Below are 21759 nucleotides of genomic sequence, written 5' to 3' on the forward strand. Positions count from 1 at the left end.
CACTGTCGGTCTTGCCTAGGTCATCTCATTCTGCCTTCTCTTGGTCCCTGTGGTCATTCTTCTTGCTGAGAGTTTTCTCTCCTTGTTGCATCCCCTCATTTGTCATCTCCTGCATAACAGGCCTGTGTGTGTGCTTGGCCTGGAGCTGCTCTGCCCTGCTGCATAGTCTGGGCTGTGGGTGTAATGGGACTAAGCCTGTACTGTTAATTTCTCAATCAGCTTGGCCAGTCGAGCCCACGGTTTTGTAGTCATCCCATGCCTCCAGGTCGACGGCCTCATGTGTGCAATCTGCAGGAGAGTTGTGTCCTGGGGCCTTGAAATTTGTAATGTAGGGTGCAGTTGGACTCTAGATGGTATTCCTAGATTGATGCAGGATGGCTGGAGCTGTTACGTTACCATGCAGCACCTTGACTTGTGTAATAACTTTCTTTCAGAGGCAGATGGATTAAATCCGTGGCAGAGTGCCCCATACCAGGTGAGGGGATTCCCATGGGAAGGTCAGTTGCTGTTTGTCTTTGCAGGGGCAGTGTAAATGGTGACTGTGTTACAGCTTTGTTCCGTGTCTTTTTTTTTTTTTAGGAAGTAATGCCGGATATTGGCAGTCAAGGGTGATGGAGCGAGGTGAGCAGTGACAAGTGGACAGAACGAGTTGTTGTGGCCTCGGTCTCAGTTTTTGGTGCAGCTCTAAGCATCCGTTGCTGTTTGTGTGTTTTAGGTGGTCCACTTGCAGGATGTCCTGGCCCTGGATGCTGGAGGGTGCAAGCCTAAGGTATAGGTATGGCACACTTCAGTTGGAGCATGGAGGTTGTGATTTCAGTCTCTCAGCATGTTTTTTTGCTTTGCTTCTCTGCAGGTGCTACTGCCACCCTAGGTGTGCCAAGGGACAGAGGTGAGCAGGTGCATTGGCATTTAGGTGAGTGGTATATGGCAGCGTGCTAAGTGTGTCCCTTTTCATTGTGCAGGTTTGTCCTGGCCACCTCCAGAGTGAGATCAAGATTTGAGGTGAGCCAGGGCAGTGGTGTGGAGTAGCCTGGGGATGCTCTTCTTGAGGGCAACAGTGATGTTTTCTGTTGTGTTGTCTTAGGTACCGTGAGCAGGTGTGGAACTGAAGTTTGGAAAGAGCAGGTAAGCGATGAGCCTCGGCAGTTCCGAGGGAGGGGCCTTGCAGAAGGGGTCTCTTTTGGCGTGTGTTGTCAGAGGCTGAATTTTCTCCTTGTTCTCCATCTTTCGCAGCTGCCAAAGCGGACCGTGGGGAACGCGTTGACATCTGCAGTGCTGATGCATTTTTTCTGTCCAGGATGGATTTTGTCTGCTTGTCTTCAGAGAGCTAAGTGTTGGGAGCTGTGGCTGGGAGAAGGGAAAAACCTTTGGAGTTCCAGGAGGCAATTGGAAGTTAGCTTAGAGGAGAGGGCTGTTGTGGGAGGGCCCCTTGGAAGTAAAGGGAGAGGGTTTCTCCTCAGCATCACCCGAGCCTTTGCTGGGCAGGGCAGTTCCCACCATCTCTGTATTGTCGTGAGCTTCGTGTCATTGGCCTTTGAGTCTCGATATCATCATGGATCTTTTTGCCCAAGGAGCTCGCCTTCGGGTCTGGCACGATCGCCACGGTTTCCATTTTACCTACTCGCTGCCGTAGCCACCCGTGGGCATCTTGGCCACTTGCTGGTTGGTCATGTTTTGCAATGTCACTTCAGCCTTTGGTGGCAGAGTCCTTCCCTAGGGATCCCTCTGTATCTCCTGGCAGTCATTGCCTCCTTCTCTAGGCCTGCCGAGCTTCTCAAGCATCCTCTGAGCAGCTTTGGCCCTGGCTTCTTGGAAGGAGTTACGTTTCACTGTCGTGTGCTGCTGCCACAGAGCCTTCTTTCCTTCGGCATCGTCAGCCTCTGGCTCATCTTGCTCTAGCAATCTTGTGCCCATTGCTGGGCAGGTTCAGCTTGTGTCTATGTTGTGTCATTGGTGTCTATGTTCTGTAGTTTGTGTCCATCCTCTCCTGTGTCACAGGCCTTTGTTACATCTCGGTGCTTTATGGGCCTCGCTCTGGGCCGTAGCGGCAGCGGGGGTCTCTGCTCGCGTGCTTTCCCGGATCGGGCTCATTCCGGCATCTTTACAGTTTTGGTTTTTGAGACCAGAAGTACACAAGATGTTCTCATCCATCTTCCTTCTCGCTTTTGGTAGTATCTTTTTTTCATGGGCCATGGACTTCTCTATGAAGTGTATTAGACCCTCCTCACTGTGGTAGTGCCATAGGTTCCATTGCCTCAAAGCATATCGGGTCTAGAATTTATCCTCTGGAGAGTTATCTCAAGTCCTCGTGTCATCTTTGCTTCTATTTGGTGTGCTTACACTTGGAGCTGCCCTGCCCTGGCACGTAGAGTCGTGGCTGGGTTGAACAGTTGTAAAACTTTGTGGTTCATCTCTTGTCTGTGGGGTTTTGTGTAGAAAACTTATGGGCCTGGTGTATGGGGATAACTCCGAGCTGTCAGCTACTTGTAGACTGTCTCATGTTGTCTTGCAGGTCCCCGAGGCCGATTCTGATCCCTGCAGTCACCCATGCTACTGCTTTTCCCAGAATCTACCCTTCCACGTCAGGGAGCAGCAGTTGGAAGATGTGTTGAAGCGTCTTCATCGGTGGAGTGTTGTGAGTAAGGGCTGCAGTCAGTGTGTAAGCTGAAGAAGGGTGTCTGTCTGTGAGAGTGTGTGTCTGTCTGTGTCTGCGTGTGTCAGTCTGTGGGAGCATCTGTGTTGACTGGTTCTAACTCCGTGTGTGTGATTTTTGCCTTTCAGGTTTTTCAACTAATTTTAAAATGTATAATATTCCTAGTTGTGGGTTTGTTTTTTTTCCCCCATCTGGGTTTTGTTTTTCCTTGGTCCCGTCCTGTCTGCGAGGTGATGTTCATCGCCAAGGTTTGGGTGCAGCCAAACAAACAGCCTCCCCTAACAGGGTGGAGAGTACCCAGTGGAGGTTAGGAATACAGGGAAAAGGTGCACCAGCCCTCACACCACCCCTGACAGCACCATTTTCCCCCCACCAGCAGCACAGTGCAGCAACCCTGGAACCCTCACTGCAGCAGAGCTCAGTAACCCTGGTGCTGGGATAACCCTGGAACCCTCAGAGGAGGACAAGCCCCACACCAAAAAGTTAGGGATGACAGCTGCAGGCTGGAGAGTGACAGGTACGGGTTGAGGGCTGGGGCGTGTAGAGCAGGAGTGAGGGGTTCCAGGCAGCAATAGCAGTGAGGGGTATAAAGTAGAGGGGGTTAAAGGTTAGGGGATAAAGGGACAAAAGTCAGGGCATAGGTTGGGGGGTCAGGGAATCAAAGGTGAAAGTCCAGGGGTCGAAGATCACGGTGGTCAAGGTCAAAGCACAGAGGTCACATGTAGAGGGTTGTGGTCAGAGGTCATGGGGTCAGGTGCCACAGGTCAAAAGGCAAGGGTCAAAGGGCAAAGGTTGGAGGGTCAAAGGTTAGGGCTCAGGGTGTAAAGGTCAATGGTCAAAAGGCAGGGTCAGAGGCTGGGTCAGCTGAGGGTCAAAGGTCAGGGGTCAAGGACCAAAGGTCAGGCAATCGGGGTCAAGGGGTCAAAGGTCAGGGGTAAAAGGTCAAGGCTTGGGGTCAGGATTTGAGGTGTCAGCAGGATGTTCCATGGTGTTTCCTAGTTGTGGGGTCAACTCTCTGTGAGTGCTGGATGGACTCTGGGCTGAGCCAGGTGGGAGGTGTGGGTGGTGTTCATGTCCTCAGGAGCTGCTCGAATCCACCTTAAACTCCTGGAGTGGTCTGTGCTGGGAAGAACCTTACAGACCATCCTGTTCAGCCCCTTGCCATGGTCAGGGACACCTTCCTGGGGTGTCTGTGCCAGAGTGGTGGAATGGGCAGGACTTTTTCCCTGAGCCCAATCCCGGGCAATACTGGGGTTCCCATGGGAAGAAGCCTGTGAGCTGCATTTCCGGAGCTGGGAGCCTCCATGCCTGGGAGTGTTCCCAGTACCGCTCTTTGGTTTTTTCCATAACTGGGCATGATGTTTCTCCCCAGAGCAAGGTGGTTTTCCCTGGATTGTTGGGGTTACACACTGGCTGTTTGACAGCTCTGTTGTCTCTTTGTCCTGAATGGAAGAGCGAGGAACGGGAGATGCTCCCAACTGTCACAGGGATGTGGGAACAGCCCAGTTCCAGTGAGGAATGTGATGCCCAGCTTGTGGCGTGTGCCCTGAGATGGTCTTTCCTGTTGTTTTGTCCTTAGAGCCTGTTGGAGTGCTGGCCTGGATTTGGGAGGAGCCAAGTAGCCTGGAGCAGTGAGGTTTTTCCTGTCAGAAATCCATGCTGGGGATGTTTTCCCTGGCTGTCCCAAGGGGAAGGAACAGCTCTGGAGTTTTTGCAGCCACAGGCTGGGGATGCATCCCCTGGAAACCAGTTCAGGATCGTTCATCTGACTCTGTCCCTGACCTGTGGCTTCCAGGGAGCCTTCTGGTCTTCTGGATATTCCCAGGAGAGGATATTCCAGCACCTGCTTTTTAGGCCAGGAATTGCAAACCCAGTAAGTCAGTCACATTCTATGGGAGCTGCCCCAATGGTGGGATGGCAGAGGGCACAGCCCATGCTGCTGTTTGGGACATTCCCAGCTGGAACGGGAGCCAGCTGGGCATTTTGGAGCGCTGAGGCCACAAGGGCAGCCTTGAGTGGCATTCCCAGGCAATGCTGAGGCATCCCATGCCTGTGGCACGTGGCAACACATGCCTGATGTGGAGCAGAGAGAGGAAGGGAGAAATTCTGAGGTGATGGGAGGAATGGAATTGGGCTTTCCAGAATGGAATTTATATAGGTGCTGATCGTATCATGGAATCATGGGGTGGCTTGGAAGGGACACAAAGACCCTCTGGGCTCTGTTTTCCCATCCCATGGCAAAGAACACATCCAAAACTGCCTCCTCACCCCCCTGGAATGGCAATGGGTGTTGGGAGCTCTGGCAGGAGCACCTGGAGACCAGGTAAGAATAGCAATGGGATTGTTTTGGCTGCTGCTGGATGTGGTTTTCTCTTTTCAGGATGTTCCTCTGATTGATGTTTTCACAGTAGTTTTCTAGGCCTCATTTGAGGATAATTCCAATAATTTCGAAGTAGTTGGAAAAGAGTGAGGAAAAAAGGTGAACCTGATCCATTTCTAGTAATTCTGAACTTCTCTTGCAGCACCCTTCTGGGGGAAAGCTGGTTAAAGGATAAAGATGCAGAGGAACAAGTGTTGTCAACCCCCCTGCCTCCCTGACAGAGCAAAGCTTTCTGCAATCCCAGTAAATCTCTTGGAGAAACTGTGGGATCACAAGGTTTCCTAGGATAGGAAAACTAAGGACAGAGATGAGGAAAGAGGCTTCCAATTAATAATGATTTGATGGAGGTAGGAATGATTTTTATATATTTGATGCTCCCCTTTTTATTCCTGGAATAATTTTAAATGATGTCTTTAAAAAATAATTTAGATTTGGGAATTCAAATTAGAGAGGAAGCGATGCAAAATAAATGCAGGGAGAGATCACAGAATCATCCTGGAATGGCAGAATAGTTTGGGTGGGAAGGGACCTTAAGGATCACCTCATTCCATCCACAGGGTGCTTCAAGCCCCAGCCAGCCTGGCCTCAAACACTTCCAGGGATGGGGCAGCCACGATTTCCCTGGGTTTCCGAGCACAAGAGGAAATTTCCAGCAGGAAGTGAGGGGTTTCCTTTGCTCTGCCTGGCCCTAGCAGGGCTTTGGGAGGCAGACGGTGTGGGAACAGGAGCTTTGTCCACTGCCTTGGGGGAGTCTCTGCTGTCCCAAAACCCAGCCGAGCAAGTGGTTGTGGTTTAACATCCCGTTCAAAGGAGATGCCAGGCCAGGAACGGGAATGGACTGCAGAGCAGGGATGGTGCCCAGCAGAGGGGTGACCGTCCAGGGGGTCCCAGCAGTCCATCCCTGCTGGCCAGGTTTGGGATGAGCAGGTTGGTGACTGTCCCTGTGCTTGCTCTGCAGGATGAGGAAGCCAGGCCTGCTGAGGAGGAAGATGAGGAGGTGTGGGAGGATGGAGACAGCGGCCACCAAAGGCTGCGGAAGGCACAGATCCAGGTAGGAGACGTTGCCTTCCGAGGAGCGGGACTTGTCTGTCCCGTTGGAATTTGGGGCGTGAGGCCAGTGGAACAAAGGGTTTGATTCCATTTTCTTACTCGGGTTTTCACGTGCCTTAAGAGAGCTTTGTGAAAATGTCATTATCCCTGATTGAATCTCTGAAAAACAGGGATTGAAGCTTTCAGAAGGGGCCCAACCCTGCCTGCATGTATCCAAGTGCAGCCCCCACTCCCTGTTTTTGTGTACAGCTGGGATGAGACCTCAGCTGCTGCTACTTGCCCACTCACAAGTTGTGTAGCTCAGAGCCTCAGCCATGAAGGGCCAGGCTGTGTTTAAAACAGCCCAAGGTACCAGAGAGCTGAAGTAATTTCCTAGCAGGTAACTTGACTTGGAAGCTGCATTCTAAGATTTGCCCACATTTAATTTATGTCCCACATGGAGACACCTAAAGAAGCAGAGGTGGGGTGTTCCTAGCAAAAGAACATCCAAATTGTTCGGTGGTAGAGGGCTTAAAATTAAAGTCTGAGTGGAGGTGCCTTTAGGACACTTCCATTCCAGTATCTGAATGGAATTTACATGAAGTATCCAAATCCTGACAAGTTTGCATGAACTCCAAAGCCTCTGCAAGTGTTTTACAGCCAGGGAGGGAGATAAGAGTCTGGAGTCTCTCCCCAAAACCTGGCTGCTGGTTTGTTTGGCCAGGCATAGGAATAATTGTGTATTCCCTGGGGCTGTCCTAATGGGGAGAGGTTTACTTATGTGCCCTGGGTTTATTCAGTGCCTCTTCAAAGTGATGGAAACTGATTTCATTGAAATGCCAGGGGTGCCAAATGTTTTCCCCAGCCAGAGCTCGGAGCCAGCCCAGTGGGAAGTGGTTTAATGGCCATTTTCCCACTCCCTCGGGGCAGCAGCACTGGAGCACTCGCACCCAACCGTGCCCGAGGTGCCGGGTACTGGCAGGAGGCAAAGCCGGGGACGGGGCAGTAGGAGCTTGCAGTGCTCCTGGAATCGCAGAGCTGGAGCTGTGGGTTAGAACTCCCAGGAGCTGCTGCCTCACTCAAACCTCGTTTCAAGCTCAGCATCCCTCCTGCTCCCTTGGAATGATTGTTGCTTCTGTTGTTGCTCTTTCCCGATACATGATGATTATTATTGTAAATTCCCACTCCATTTCTTCCATAGCCCTTTGCTTCCCAGAGGTGGTGCTTTAGGCAAGCCCCTCCAGCCTGGGAAGGTGCTTTTGGCTCCGCACTCATTCCCAGTCCCCATGAGCAGCTGGACCTGTGCTGCCCCAGCAGGTGCCTTTCCTTCCTTCCTTCCCTGCTGCACTTTGGCTTTTCGAGGGCTCTCTGGGGGGCTGAGGGAGAAGTTCTTTGTCATTCCAGGGCAGCATAAGCCCTGATCCCACTAAAAGCAGGAGGAATCATTTCATCCTTGTTTTTGGATACACCTTTTGTGTTTTCTCTCTTTTGCTGACACTGTGTGGTGAAGCAGCAGCTCCCACCCTTGTCAGTGCTGCTCCCTAGAATAATTTTTATTTGTGAAACAATGAATTCCCTGCTGGAATCCCACTCACAGCCCCCCAGATCAATGTGCAGTTTAAGGCCTTACACCCTGACCAGGACAAGTTCCTGTCCTTAGACATGGAAAACAGGGGAGAACTCAGACTGGATTGGAGCCAGTATCCAGAATGGGGAAAGTGAGGCAGCGTGCTTGGCACAGGCTGGGGCTGGTACAGGGGGTGTTCCCTGTTGGATGACACCCGTGTGGAGCAGATCCTTCTCTTCCTTTGTCCAAAGTCTGATGGCAAAGGAGTGAAGAACCCACAAGTGGGGCCTGGAAGGAAAATGGTTCTGTTAAAATTAGGCAAAGAATGCACTAAGAAAAAATGGACATCCTTTTTATGTGTGAAAGAAAGTAGAGAAAAAAGTTGAAAAAGAGCTCTTTTATTTGGTGCCACCTCTCATTTTTTATGGATAAAACCCTCTAGTGAGCAATCAGAACAGGAGTGGGAAAGCCAGGAGCCTTTGACTTCCACAGTGGACTTAAGTTCCACGCTTTATTTCAGCAATTTCTTCTCTCTCTCAGGACAGGAAAACCCACTTAACTTGTCCCATCTTTGCCAAAAGCTTTGGTGTTTGAGCAGCCAAACCCAGTGGGCCTCTGGCCCCACCAGCCTGTACTGGAGGGCCCCTGGTCCTGCCTGTGATGTGGAATGAGTCCCCAGAGGGATCTGCCCTGGTTTCAGGGGCTGTGGGAATTTGCTGCTGCCGCTGCCACCCCACCTGGGGGCTGCGTGCTCCTGGCAGCCCTTCCCAGCCCCACACCCGAGCTCCAGCGGTGCCTCCGGGCTGTGTTGGGAGCATTTGCTGGGAATGGGCCTCATCCCTGGAGTATCCTTTCCTTCCAGAGTGGATGGACGGAACTTCTGGGCTTGTCAGCTTCAGAGTTTGATTGCAAAAGTCACTGCAGGGAAGAATGACAAGGAGGTTTGTCAGAGTGGTGCTGTCAGACCCCACCTGCCAGTCTGTGCTTTGGGTTGGAGGTTGTTGTGTATTGGCCCTGCAGGCAAGGAATGTCCCCTTCCCACCTCAGCCCAGCAGCTCCCAAGGGCTCTGCCTGGAGTACTTATTCTTTGCTTCCCTTTGGGCTAACTTAATCTCCACCCTTCCATGAGCAATTCCTTGGCTTCTCCTGGAGAAAACCCCATGGCAGAGGCAGTCTGCAAAGGAGCCCAGAGCTGTGCTTGGAGCAGAGAGTGCTGAGAGCTGCGGGTGCCTCTGCTGCCCCAGGCTGGCAATATCCCCATGGAACAGACTGGGCAAATGGGATTAGAGGGAGCACAAGTCCCTTCAGGAAAGGGGTTTTCTCCTGTGCAGATCAGGCACAGGGCAGGAAGTGAACTTTGGAAATCAGCTGCTCTGACCCCAGAAAGCATCACTCACATCCTCATGAATGGCATGACCTGTACTCACCACTCACCCAACCAAAATTGAGAGCAATAGTTGAAATAACTTGAAATAACTTTTAAAGAGAAGAAATCACCTTTTTCTTCTTCTTTCTTTCTTTCAGATGCTGGAATTGCTTCTGTGGATGTGTGCTGAGCTCTTGCTGCAGGGGACTGTCAGGCCCAAATGGCTGTGAGTTCACGTTGTTCTCACTGGGGAATTGGAAATAATTATTAATTATTTGCAAAAACATTTTCTGAAACCTTTCCCCTTCTGTGCCCTGCCGTGTGGGACAAGGCTGGAGAGAGGCAGGAGAAAGCCACTGTGGGCAAAGGAACCTCCCTGGCATCACCAGTGCACTTGTGGGGAACAGAATGGACACTCTGAGGGCAAATGGAGGTGAGGAGTGGACAGTTGGGGGCAAAATCTGAGTTCATCTACAGGGAAATAAGTAGGGGATATTTTTGAGGGAAAAGCTGAGGCAATGAGTTCACTCACCTTGGCCCAAGTTGTGTTTGCACAAAGTGGGACCAGAGGTGAAGGTCAATCCAAAGCCAACCCTGCTCAACCTCTAAATCCCAGGATAAATTCTACAAGCTGCCCATTGAGGGACTAAAAATACATCAAAATGGAACCAAAAGCCTTAAGAAGGTGCCTGGGAATCCCATTACAGTGTTGTCATAGCATTTTTAACAGATCTTTAAGCATTTTATGACAACAGTGCATTTCTCTGTTGGGATTATTACTCACTCTGGGGGCTCTGGGGTTTATTTGCTTTGAACTCCCTCACAGTGGCCCTGACACTGCTCAGGAGCTGGTAGGAAAAGCAGAGTCAGAGCTCCTGGCAGGTGCAAGGTGTTTTCCCCCAGAGCAGATCCAGCTGCTGCCCACCAGCCTGGCCAGGAGGGATCTGCTTTGGCTCCCATCTTCTGCCAGGGAAAGAATGTTTTCAGTTGATTCAGGTGAGATCCCAGCAGCCTCATCTCCAGCACTTCCTGGGCAGCTGATCCACTCTCCTGCCCCTCCTGCTCAGCTCCCGCCCCGCCAGGGCCAAGAGTGCGGAGGAGAATTTGTCCCGCCAGCATCAGCTGAAGGACACGAGCACTCACACAATCCTGGGACTTGGGTTGTCCCTTTGTGGGATGCTGGGATTGAGACAATTCCATACACTTGGCTGCTGAAATTTTCCAGCCCAGGGGCTTTAGCTGCCAGGGCAGCACAAAGATTGTTCCCTGTGTGGTGCCCAGATTTGGGGTTCACTATCAGCTTTGCTAATTCAGATGAATTATACCCATAGCCCCGAATTCCCTGCTCAGTTCCTGCTGGAATAACTTCACAGTACCTCACGGAGCGTGGATATTCCCATGCAGAGCTGCTGCTTTAACACCAGCTATGTCAGGAGCCAGCAGAGCTTCCAGGGAAGCTCAGCAGGGTCAGGGCAAGGACAGGTTCATAATCCATAGAATTTGCTGTTTGTAACCCTCATCCCCCAGCCCCCCCCAATGTCCCTGGGGGCACCTGACAGAGTTCCCTGGAATTCAGCTGCCTGCACCCCCCGAGCTCAGGCTCCAGGTGATGTTTTAAAGCAGGAGAAGGCGCTGGCCGGACGCGCTCCCAGCCCGTGCTGAGGCAGCCCCTGTGCCCATGGGAGGAGTTCTCTCCCTGCAGGAGCCCAGTTCATTTCAGAGCCTCAGGAGTGGCATCTGGAAGTTCTTTTCTCTCAGGAAACTCAGGGCACAGCCCCTGCCTTCAGGGCACCTCCACTATGACCCACCTGTGGAAGCTTTCCATCAGTTCTGCACTTCCAGCTGGCTCCCTGAAAAACTCCAAACTTCATCCACCTCTGACCTTTCATTTGAAGGCATCTCTGAGGGCATTGCTCGGCATTTCATTGCTGTGGGGGAAGCTTGCCTTGGCTTTAACGCTGCTGAGGGATGATGTCCTCAGGCTGGAAGGGAAGGCATTTTGGGTGGCTGGGACATAGCTGGCAGGTGTGTGGGAGGTCGGCAGCGGGAATTGCTGTCTGAGCCCCTCTGCAAACAGCCCGTGCCGACATTCCCCGGTGCCAGCTGTTCCTTGGGGTATTTTTGGGGCGTCAGTGGGGTCTGTCGGGGCCGAAGCATCTCCGGGTGCCTGTTCAGAGCAGCCCCTGGCCGAGGGGCCGTGGGCAGCCCTTTATCCATGTTCATCCCAGCGCTGCCCGGGCAGCCCAGTGCCCGTTCCCGGGATGTGTGCCACAGGCAGGACACTGCAGGCACAGCTCTGCTCTGCAAATCCAAAGCACAAGAGCTGCTGGTTCCCTTCCTGGGGCTGCCGGCCTTCTCCCTCCCCCCCTTCCCTGCCATCTGGGACACATGGAAGGAGCACCAAGGAACACTCCTGGCAGTGAGCAGGAGTCACTGAGAGCTCTGTGCAGCTCTGGGCCACAAAAGCTGCCCAGCCTCAGCCACCACTGTGATTTTGGCCTGTGAACACTCACCTGCGGGAAATGCCCCTCTGCAGGCAGGAGCAGCTCTGACACTCTCCAGAAGAACTTTGGCCATGGAGCAAGTGAACCCTCAGGACTTGCCTTGCTCATTTCTCCCTGGAAAGGGACATAGAATGAGCACCTTGACAGCTGTTGGGTAAATCCTGGAAAGGGCAGGAAATCAGGGCTATGGGAAGAGTTTTGTGCTGTCACCCAACTGCTTACCTGTGGTATTCCATGATCAGGTGCTGGCCATGGAGCTCTGCCCTGTGGCCATGGCAGGGGCTGGGGTGTAAAGCAGCATTAGCATAAAAGAAGGAGCTGTATTTGCAGAGGAATTACCTTGCTGGCACTTAGCATTCCCATCCCAGGCAGGACCTTGCCAGGAGCTGAGATTGGCTTGGTTGGAGCAGGGTGCTGAGAACGCCCAGGTGTGGGTTCAATCTCCAGATGAGCCATTCACATAAGGGTTCGACTTGGTGCTCCTTGTGTATCCATTCCCACTCAGGAGATGCTGTGCTCTGGAAATAAAGAAGAAACAGTTTCCACTGGACTTTCAAAGCCAGAGGTTTTTGCACTGGAGAGTGCAAGCCCCAGAGAAAGCGGGGGGAGGAAGGAGAGCATCAGGTACCGGCTGAGCGGCCCGAGCGGCCCGAGCCCCGGCCCCAGAGCGGGCGCAGTCAGAGCAGGAGCGGCAGCAGCGGACTCGGCGCCAGCGCCCGGCCCGGGGGAGCGGCTCCTCCCGGCCGCGGCGCTGCAGCCGCGCTCGCTGGGCGGGGGCGCGGCGGGCGGGAGGCCCCCGGGGGAGCGGCCCCGGGGCGGGGGGAGGCGGGCGCTGCTCTGCGCAGGGGGTGCGGCGGCCTCGGCAGCGCCGGGGCTGGGGGAGCTGCGCGTCCCCGCGGGGGCTGCGGGCGGGCCCGGGCCGGGAGCGCCGCCGCTCCGGTTCCGCCCCACGGGGCGGGCGGCGCTGCGGGAGCGGCGGCCTCTGGGGGTGCCGGGGCCAGCACGGGCGGTCCCCGTGCTCCGCCCGCTTCCAGGCGCGATCCAGCGCCTGCTCCGGGGAAGCGCCGCCCGCCCGGCACGGCCCCGGCTCCCCGCGGCCGGACCGTAGCCGGAGCTCCGGCGGGACCGCAGCCCCGCGCTGGCCGCAGCCGGAGCGGCAGCGCCGGGCTCGGCCCCAGCGCCAATCCCGGAGCGGCTTTTAACCAGCCGCGGCGATCCCGATCCCTAATGCCATCCCCAATCCCACCTCAGTTCTCCGAGCCCGGGAGCCACACCCCGCCCGCCGAGGGACAAGCGGCTCGGCCCGGGACCCCCAGCAGACACCGACAGGACTCGGACCCGAATCCCCGGACCCCGTTCCCGGTCCCACCTCAGCGCCTCGGGCTCGGCGCAGCGCCGGGAGCAGCCCCCGGGGCCGGGCTCCGCACAGCGCTCCGAACGACGGTCCCGCCGCAGCCCGGGACGAGCAGGATGAGCATCCACCGCTCAAAGCGGAGCGGGCGCGGATCCGCCGGCATTTACAGGCGCGGGCGGGGCGGGGCGGGGCCGGCACAGGTGTGAAGGGCGGGGTCCGCACAGGTGCGCGGGGCCCCAGAGCGGCTGCGCGGGGCGGGGCCGAGGGGATTTAAGCCTCGGGAATCGGCCCCGCCGCCATTTGCGCGCTCGGTGCTCGGTGGGAGAGGTTGCGGCCGGACCGGGTTCTATATCTCTATATTTCTATATCTCTGTGTCTCTGTATTTCTTTTTCTTTATATTTGTGTTTGCTTCTCTTCTTCTAACCCTCTCTGTTCTTCCCCCTCTGCCTCCCCTCCCCCACCCCCTACACCCCCCCCCCCCAACCCCCCCCCCCCTCTCCCCCCTAGCCCTCCCCTCCCTCCCCCCCCGGCCCGGTCCCCCCATCCCCCCTCCCTTTCCCCCTACACATCCCAACCCTGCCCTACCCCCCCACCCTCTCTCTCCTTCTCCACCGTTCCTTCCCCCTCATCCCGGGTCCCCCCTGCCCCCTCACCCTGCTCCCCTTCGCCTCCCAATTCCCCCCACCTGCCCTCAATCCTCCCCCTCCGTCCCCCACCCTTCCTTTCCCCACCACCTCCCCGTGTTCCTCTTCCCGCTTTCCCCCTCTGCACCTTGACCCCCCCCACCTGTGCTCCGTCCTCGTCCTCCCCCCCCTCCTTTCCTGTCCCCCCACCCCGCCTCTCCCTGCACACCCCGAACCCCCCACCTGCCCTCCTTCTTTGACCCCCTCTGCTCCCTTATTCCCGTCCTCTGTCTCGTCTTTCCCCCGCAGCCGCGGGGCTCGGGGCGCCGGAGAATAAAGCCCAGAGGGCCGGAGCCCGGCGCCCCTGCCCTCGCTGGAGCCCCACACGGGGCCGGACCCGCTCGGCGGGTCCCCTGTGCAAACAAGAACACCGCCGGGGCTCCGGCTTTCCACACACACACTGGGGATCCCCTCCTCAGGAGGGGGTCCCGGGGCGGGGGGTGGGTTTCAGGGAGGGGGGTGTGTTGGGGTAGGGTGGGCCCCCTCCACCGGAGGAGGGGGTCCCGGGGGGGGGGGTGGGTGGGTTTCAGGGAGGGTGGTGGGTTGGGGTGGGCCCCCTCCAGAGGAGGGGGTCCCGGGAGGGGTGGGTGGGTTTCGGGGAGGGGGGTGGGTTGGGGTGGGCCCCCTCCGGAGGAGGGGGTCCCGGGGAGGGGTGGGTGGGGTGGGCCCCCTCCGGAGGAGGGGGTCCCGGGAGGGGGTCAGGGTGGGCCCCCTCCGGAGGAGGGGGTCCGGGGGAGGGGGGTGGGGCGGAGGGGGGACTTTCCCCCCCTCCAGTCCCCGCCCCCTCTCCCGGACCCCCTCCTCCGGACGGGGCTCCCCCGGGCCCCCTCCCCGGGACCCCCTCCTCCGGACCGGGGCCCCGGGGGGGGAGGGAGGGGGGCGGGTGGGGTGGGGGGGCCCGACGGGAGGGGCTGTTGGTTTGGCTGGTGGTCTCTATGTCTGTTCATGCTGCAGAGTGACGTGACCCCCTCTGTTTCCCCCCCACCCCACCCGCCCCCCTCCCTCCCCCCCCGGGGCCCCGTCCGGAGGAGGGGGTCCCGGGGAGGGGGCCCGGGGGAGCCCCGTCCGGAGGAGGGGGTCCGGGAGAGGGGGCGGGGACTGGAGGGGGGGAAAGTCCCCCCTCCGCCCCACCCCCCTCCCCCGGACCCCCTCCTCCGGAGGGGGCCCACCCTGACCCCCTCCCGGGACCCCCTCCTCCGGAGGGGGCCCACCCCACCCACCCCTCCCCGGGACCCCCTCCTCCGGAGGGGGCCCACCCCAACCCACCCCCCTCCCCGAAACCCACCCACCCCTCCCGGGACCCCCTCCTCTGGAGGGGGCCCACCCCAACCCACCACCCTCCCTGAAACCCACCCACCCCTCCCGGGACCCCCTCCTCCGGAGGGGGCCCACCTCAACCCACCCCCCCCGGCACCCCCTCCTCCGGTGGAGGGGGCCCACCCTACCCCAACACACCCCCCTCCCTGAAACCCACCCCCCGCCCCGGGACCCCCTCCTGAGGAGGGGATCCCCAGTGTGTGTGTGGAAAGCCGGAGCCCCGGCGGTGTTCTTGTTTGCACAGGGGACCCGCCGAGCGGGTCCGGCCCCGTGTGGGGCTCCAGCGAGGGCAGGGGCGCCGGGCTCCGGCCCTCTGGGCTTTATTCTCCGGCGCCCCGAGCCCCGCGGCTGCGGGAGAAAGAGGGAAAGGAGAGGGATGAGATAGGGTAGGGAGAGGAGTCGGGGTGCGTTGGGGAGAACGAGGGGGGAAGGGAAAGGCCGGGTGAGGGGGAGGGATGATGGTCAGAGGAGGGGGAGAAGGGGAAGAGAGGGGAGTCGCGTTGGGGAGCGGGGTACGGAGAGGGGAGAAAGGAGGGGTGGGGGACAAAGGAGGGCTGGGGGGGTCGGGGATGCGCAGGGGAGCAGGGAGAGAGGGTGGGGGGCGCTGGGGAGAGGGCAGGAGGGGGGCTGGGAGGGAAAGGGAGGGTGTGGGGGAGAGAAAGAACTGGGGGGGTAGGAAAGAGGTGATAAGCGGGGGAAGAAGAAGGATAAGGGCAGGAGAAAGAAGGGGAGGAAAGAGGGGGAGGAAAGAGGGGGAGGAAAGAGGGGGAGGAAAGAGGGGGAGCCCGGCCCGGCGGCAGCCTCACCGACTTCTGAGCGCGCAAATGGCGGCGGGGGCGATTTCCGGGCCTTAAATCCCCTCGGCCCCGCCCCGCGCAGCCGCGCTGGGGCCCCGCGCACCTGTGCGGACCCCGCCCCGCGCACCTGAGCCGGATTAGGGGCCGCCCCTGAAGCCGCGCCCCCGGCCCCGCCCGGGACCGCCCCAGAGCCCCGGCCCCGCCCGGCCCCGGGGCCCGCCCTGCCCGGCACGGGGGCGGCTCCATCGCTCGGGGCCCCGCCCCTCTCTCCCGGGCCGGACCCGCCCCGCGCACCGGGGCCGCTCCCGGGACCGGGGCTCCGGGTCCTGCCGGCGGCCGCTGCGGGTCCCGGGCGGCGCCGCCTCTTCCCCGGCGGGATTGGGGCTGGCATCGGGACCGGGAGGAGCCGCTCCGGGACGGGCGCTGGGGCCGAGCCCGGCGCTGCCGCTCCTGCTCCGGCCGGCTCTCCGCGGGGAGCCGGGGCTGTGCCAGCGCCCGGGCAGCCCCGGGATCCCGAGCCGGGCCCGACGCGCCGGGCCGGGCTCCGCTCAGCCCTGAGCCCCTCCCGGAGCCCGCCCTGGGCCCCACGACGCGGCCCCGGGCTCTGCCGCCAGCCCCGGACGCGGCGCTGAGTCGCTGCTCCCGAGCTCTGCGTGAGGCCGGGGAGCCCGGCTTCGGGCTGTGCCTAAGGCAGGACTCGGAGCTCAGAGACACAGACTCGCCCTGGCCCGAAGAGCCCGCTTTGAGCATCAAAACACGGCATTTGGGCTTTGATTCAGGTCCAGCAAAATGCAGCACCTCAGTTTCTCTTTGTGAGCCCAAACACACAGGACTCATTCTCTTCCTCAAGCCCTGAAAACAGGATTTAGTCACTGTTTCTGAGTCCCAACTCTGGCCATACCAGCCTGCTCTCAGGACTCTGTAGATAGAGAAATGCTGCGAGCAAGGATTTACTTGCTATTTTCTAAGTCTGTGAGAGACTTCTCTCTCTCACAGAAGAGGTAGCAGAATTATGTAAACAACCAAACCACCACCTGCAGCCTTGAAAAGTCTTGTTTATGGTACAGTAGAAAAATATTTTGACAATGGATGTTTTAGGATTTTAGCCAATCACCCCCAAGGGGAGGCTGATCGTTTGTCCAATTAGACTATGAAGAAAAAAGTCTATAATAGAGTTTGTAAAATAATTAAAGAAATGAATCTTGCTGCACAATTCCTGCCTGCTGGATCTTCTCTCCTCCTCCTCCTCCCTGCGGCTGCGGGACACAGTGATATACCCTAGGGCCTCGGCCTGCGGTAATAGGACTCCACAATGCAGGATTTAGTCTCTGCTTTTAAGCTCTGCGCCTGCTTTTGAGCCCCCGAAACGCAGCATTGGGTCTCTTTTTGTGAGCCCAAAACCGCTCCTGTCCCTCGGGTTCGGAGCCCCCAGAAGTGCCCGGGGCCACAGCTGGACCCCAGCTGGGCACCAGCAGCTGCTCCCTCACCCCCCGTGGGATGGGGAAGAGACCAGAGACAAAATTCCAGCTCAGAACAGTTTAATAATGGAAACCAAGACAAATACAATCATTTGAGATTAATGACAACACATAATAACAGTGAGAGCAACAAGAGCAGTGGTAACAATAATGAACAGGAGAGGGAGAAAAACCCCTCCACACCCCCCTCCCTTTAACATTATAAATCCAAAATTTAATCCAGAGCACCAGAATCTCCCACTGTGGGGGATTTCCATATTCCTGTTACTTTCTCTGTGTTCTGTCCTGGGGATTTGTGGACTGAGGGAGGCACTGGCTGCTCCTCTGGGCAAGGGGAAGGCCCCTGTGCTATTCCCATGAAGAGAACACCTGGAATTACTGCCCTGGGAGCCCAGTCCGGTCCTTCCAGTGACTGGGGGGCACCCAGAGGGTCTTTACATGAAATGAAAATGACATCCTGGTCCAGTGCATTGACAGCAGGATTGGACACTCCTGGCCAAGGTGACCAGTCCGTGGGAATCGCACCGGTGACCATCCAGGGGGGATTTTAAGTTGGATTCTTGCAGATTTCATCGTGCAGAAGCTCCAATTCTTTTTGGCACCTCTTGTTCAAATGTCTCCCCACTGGAAGAGGTCAATTAGTCTTTGTAATGACCTGACTGCCAGAGGCAGGGAAAAACAATCAGCGTTCCCTGAACGCCTCCATGACTTCCATGTCCACCTGCACCGAGTGGCCGATGGGCAGGAGCCTGCCCAGAACAGGCTCAGAGATGGGGCTTTCAACCCAAACCATTCCATCATTCCATGACCTCCCCCGGTATTATTTTTGCACTGTTCCCTCTCAAATTTAAATCTCCAAATTTAGACTATTTATTAAAGGAATAACTGGAAGCCTATTCCCTCATCTCTGCCCTCCTTTTGCTTTCCTGGAAAACCTTGCCATCCCACAGTTTCTCCAAGAGATCTGCTGGGAGTACGGCAAGGTCTGCTCTGTCAGAGTGCCAGGGGGGTTTACAGCACTTGTTCCTCTGCATCTTCACCCTTTCATCAGCTTTCCCCTGGAACGGTGTTGTGGGAGAAGCTTGGAATTACTAGAAATGGATCAGGTTCACATTTTTTCCCCACCTTTTTTCATCTGTTTTGAAATTCCTGGAATTACCCTCAAATGTGCCCAGGAACAGTGGTGTGAAAGGATCAGTCAGAAGAACAGCCTGAAAGGAGAAAACCACCTCCAGCAGCAGCCGGAAGGATCCCATTTCTGTTCTTACCTGGTCCTGCCAGAGCTCCCAAGAGCCATTTCCATTCCTAAACAAGAGCTATGGAAGACATTCCTGCTGTCCGTGAGGGTGAGGTGGCAGTTCTGGGTGTTCTTTGCTGTGGAATCAGACAACAAAGAGTGTAAATGATCTTGGTGCCTCTTCCAAGCCAAACCACCCCGTGATTCCATGGGTGGATCAGCACCTGTCCCAACTCCATTCCAGAAACCTCCTCCCACTAACCCAGAACTTTCCTTTGTCTGCTCAACATCAGGGATTTGCTGCCGAGTGCCCCCGCAGGGGACGCCTCAGCCTTCCATGGGACCGCAGCGTTCCCTGGGATGCCTCATCATTCCCTGGGATACCTCAGCATTCCCTGGGACACCTCTGCATTCCCTGGGACGCCTCAGCCTTCCCTGGGACGCCTCAGCATTCCCTGGGGTGTCTCAGCATTCCCTGGGGTGCCTCAGCATTCCCTGGGACGCCTCAGCATTCCCTGGGGTGCCTCAGCATTCCCTGGGGTGCCTCAGCATTCCCTGGGCTGCTGTTCCACGCCGATCCCGTGTCCAGCGCCGTTCCGGGCTGCAGTGCCGGGCTCTCCCCACAAGGCGGCAGCACCGGGAGCGAGCAGCCCCGGCCGGTCCCGCTGTCTCGGGGCAGCTGCGCCTTTAACCCGCCCGGAGCCGGCGGGGCCGTGAACACAGCGGGCAAAAACCCCAGCGATCCCCTTTATTTCACCCCCAGAGGCACAGGATCGCAGCATTCCCTGGGCTGGAAGGGACCCGCAGGGAGCATCGAGTCCACATCCTGGTCCTGCACCCCAAGAATCCCACCCTGTGCCCGAGAGCCTTGTCCAGACCCAAACTCTGCCCCCAGGATCCTGAAAACACAGCGGGGCTGGGAGAAGGGTAACAAGGGAGGATTTTTTACATAGTTCTCCTTGTACGATCGTTATATAATCTTATTAGATAGTCCAGTAATCAATGTGCTCCTTACACATCGTTATAGATAATCCAATAATCAATATGTTCCTTACACCTCGCCATACATCGTTACACGTCGCCTTCACGGCGGCGGCTCCAGTGACCGACCAGGACCCCTCCTGACCCCCCCTTCCCATTCCCGCACTCAGACCAGGTTTCCTTCCCGGCTCCACCCCAGGATTCCCGCGGCAGTCTCAGGTGTCTCTTTCTTTCCACAAAGCAAATTCTTCACAGCAACACAGAACCAGCCCGAGCTGGTCCCCCCGGCGAGCACCAATCAGCTCATTCTTACTCCAAACTGTTCATTCTCTGCCCTGCAGATTAACCCAGATTTTACCCCAAAATGTTCATTTTGTCCCCTACAGAATCCGCCCCAGAGCGACGCCTCGGGCCCCGCACGGCCGAGGCAGCTTCGGTGCCCCGTGCCCGCAGCTCCCGCTGTGCCGGGACAGCGATCCCTGTGCCGGGACACCCATCCCTGGGCCGGAATACCGATCCCCCGCGGCCCCCGCCGTTTGCTCGGGGCTGTCCCCGTTCCCGACTCACCTCCGAGCCCGGAGCACCCGCCCCGGTGCCCCCGGCCCGGCCGCGCTGCTCCCCGGACTCCCCGCCATTGCCGCGTCGGGCGAAGAAGGGCGGAAATTACCGGAACCGCACCAATATGGCGATCGGGTAACTGGCTCTTCGACCTTCTCAAGATGGCGGCCCGGAAGGACCCCGCTCCGTCTATTCGGCTGCCTGAATGCTCCCGCCTGCCCCAGGCGCCGCGGACCCCACAGTCGGTGTCCGCAAATTGGGAAACACCACAGAAAATTGTGCTGAAAGCGCTGGGTCTGCGTCGGCGTCGCGTTCAGGCAGCCGAATAGACGGACCGGGAGGCCTTCCAGGCCGCCATATTGAGAAGGTAAAGAAAGCCGCATAAAGAGCGCCATCTTTTGAGTGGCATCACGTGACTTCCGCCCCATCGCCATCTTGTGTGCTGGCAGAAGCCACTTCCGGTTCAGCCGCCATCTTTAGTGTGGTACACTTAAGGCCCCCCTCCTCACAACGGCGTCTGTCTATTCGGCTGCCTGAATCCGACCCCGACTCCGACGCCAGCCCCGCGCTTTCGGCGCAATTTTCCGCGCCGCTTCCCGATGCGAGGACACGGCTGGTGGGGTCAGCGGCGCCGGAGGCGGGCGACAGCCGACCGACCGGCGGCAGGCACCGGCAGAGACGCCTCTTAATGGGTCCTACTGGGTCCGCCATCTTGAGTGTGGCGGAAGTGTCACCCGCCCTCTGCAAGGTCCTGGCAGATACTAAAAAAGCGTCAGTTAACGCCGTCCCAAAAGCGCCGAACTGCGCCTTCCTTTCCGAGCGACCCTCTCGAGAGCGGCACATGGGCATCTCTATTCCAACAGTGCTCGCCCTGTGCCCCTCGCCCCGTGTCGCGCTGCGACCGCGCCTCTGCTGCCCGGCAAAACCGGCCCCGCCGGGCCGCCCCCCGCGCTGTCATTCGTCGCGGTCACCGCCCCGCACGGCGCCCGCTCCTTTGCAGCGCTCTGGCCCCGCTCATGCACGCCCGTGTCCCTTGGCGCTCCGAACCGTCCTTCGCCCCTCCCCTCCGCTGCCAGACGCGGCCCCGCTCGCTCCTTGCCACGCTCGGCAGCCACCGAGGCCGCCGCCCTCTCGGCTCCCCCGGCCCCGGGCGGCAGCAGCGCCGGGGCGCCGTGCCGGGGCCGGCAGTGCCGCGCTCTCGCCACCAGGCGGCAGCAGCGCCGCCCAGCTCAGCCCGGGGCCGGGCCGCGCTGCGGGGCACGGACAGAGCAGAGGCAAAAGCCGGCTCAGGGCGCTCTGCAGCTCCTGCAGCCCGAGCCTCTCGGCTCCTGGCGCCAGGCACTCGCTTCTTCCCTTCCTACAGAAAAACGCCGCCTCGTTATGCTCCAAACTCGCTCATCTCTAGTCCCAGCTTCTTATACTCCTGTATATGTTAGGGTAGATAGAGAGGCTGTATTAGAAAATTAATTTATACATAAATTAGTATTAGGCGTTAATATACTTAAAAGTGAAAAACTAGGTTTTAGTATTCTATACACTCCCCTCCCTGTGAATTTTCTGGCAGTTTTGGGTCCCTCTGGGGGAGGGAACCCAGCATGACCCCCCTCATTCCCATTCTCATCCCTTTCCTCAGCTGCACGTGGCTTTGTGCCTCCTCTGAAGGGCTGGAAAGGAATTTGGGAACCCCCCTCAGCTTCTTCGGTTTTCAGCTTCTTCTCTGAGCCGGCCCAAAAGGCAAACAGGAAAAAAAAACCCCAGAAGTGCACAAAATCCCAGCCCCTCCCAAGATGCAGCTCCTCACACCAAACCTTGGGAGAATCCCTGGTGCTTCCAACACTGCTGCAATCCCACCTG

At 57.9% G+C, this 21759-nt stretch overlaps 4 long non-coding RNA genes across 5 annotated transcripts; 2 read left to right on the top strand and 2 right to left on the bottom strand.

Annotated features, from left to right (window-relative positions):
* Window positions 1–713: 713 nt before the first annotated feature.
* LOC138107107 (uncharacterized) lies at window positions 714–1118 on the top strand. The gene is made up of 4 exons (XR_011149228.1): window positions 714–769; window positions 854–889; window positions 963–1002; window positions 1085–1118. It is a non-coding gene; the product is annotated as an uncharacterized lncRNA (long non-coding RNA).
* A 4660-nt stretch (window positions 1119–5778) lies between these two features.
* On the top strand, window positions 5779–10117 carry LOC138107517 (uncharacterized). Its single transcript, XR_011149568.1, has 3 exons — window positions 5779–6084; window positions 9154–9221; window positions 9327–10117. It is a non-coding gene; the product is annotated as an uncharacterized lncRNA (long non-coding RNA).
* Window positions 8012–12427, bottom strand: LOC138107516 (uncharacterized). Its single transcript, XR_011149567.1, has 5 exons — window positions 12128–12427; window positions 11839–12017; window positions 11509–11613; window positions 9127–9241; window positions 8012–8547 (listed from the first exon to the last, which is right to left on the bottom strand). It is a non-coding gene; the product is annotated as an uncharacterized lncRNA (long non-coding RNA).
* A 4745-nt stretch (window positions 12428–17172) lies between these two features.
* Window positions 17173–20018, bottom strand: LOC138107108 (uncharacterized). 2 transcript variants are annotated; one of them, XR_011149229.1, is made up of 3 exons: window positions 19915–20018; window positions 18398–18503; window positions 17173–17788 (listed from the first exon to the last, which is right to left on the bottom strand). It is a non-coding gene; the product is annotated as an uncharacterized lncRNA (long non-coding RNA). The 2 variants fall into 2 exon arrangements; XR_011149230.1 differs by having other exon boundaries at window positions 17173–17753; window positions 19915–20016.
* Between the last annotated feature and the right edge of the window lie 1741 nt (window positions 20019–21759).

The sequence above is a fragment of the Aphelocoma coerulescens genome, chromosome 3, assembly GCF_041296385.1.
Source record: "Aphelocoma coerulescens isolate FSJ_1873_10779 chromosome 3, UR_Acoe_1.0, whole genome shotgun sequence".
Taxonomy (NCBI): Eukaryota; Metazoa; Chordata; class Aves; order Passeriformes; family Corvidae; genus Aphelocoma; species Aphelocoma coerulescens.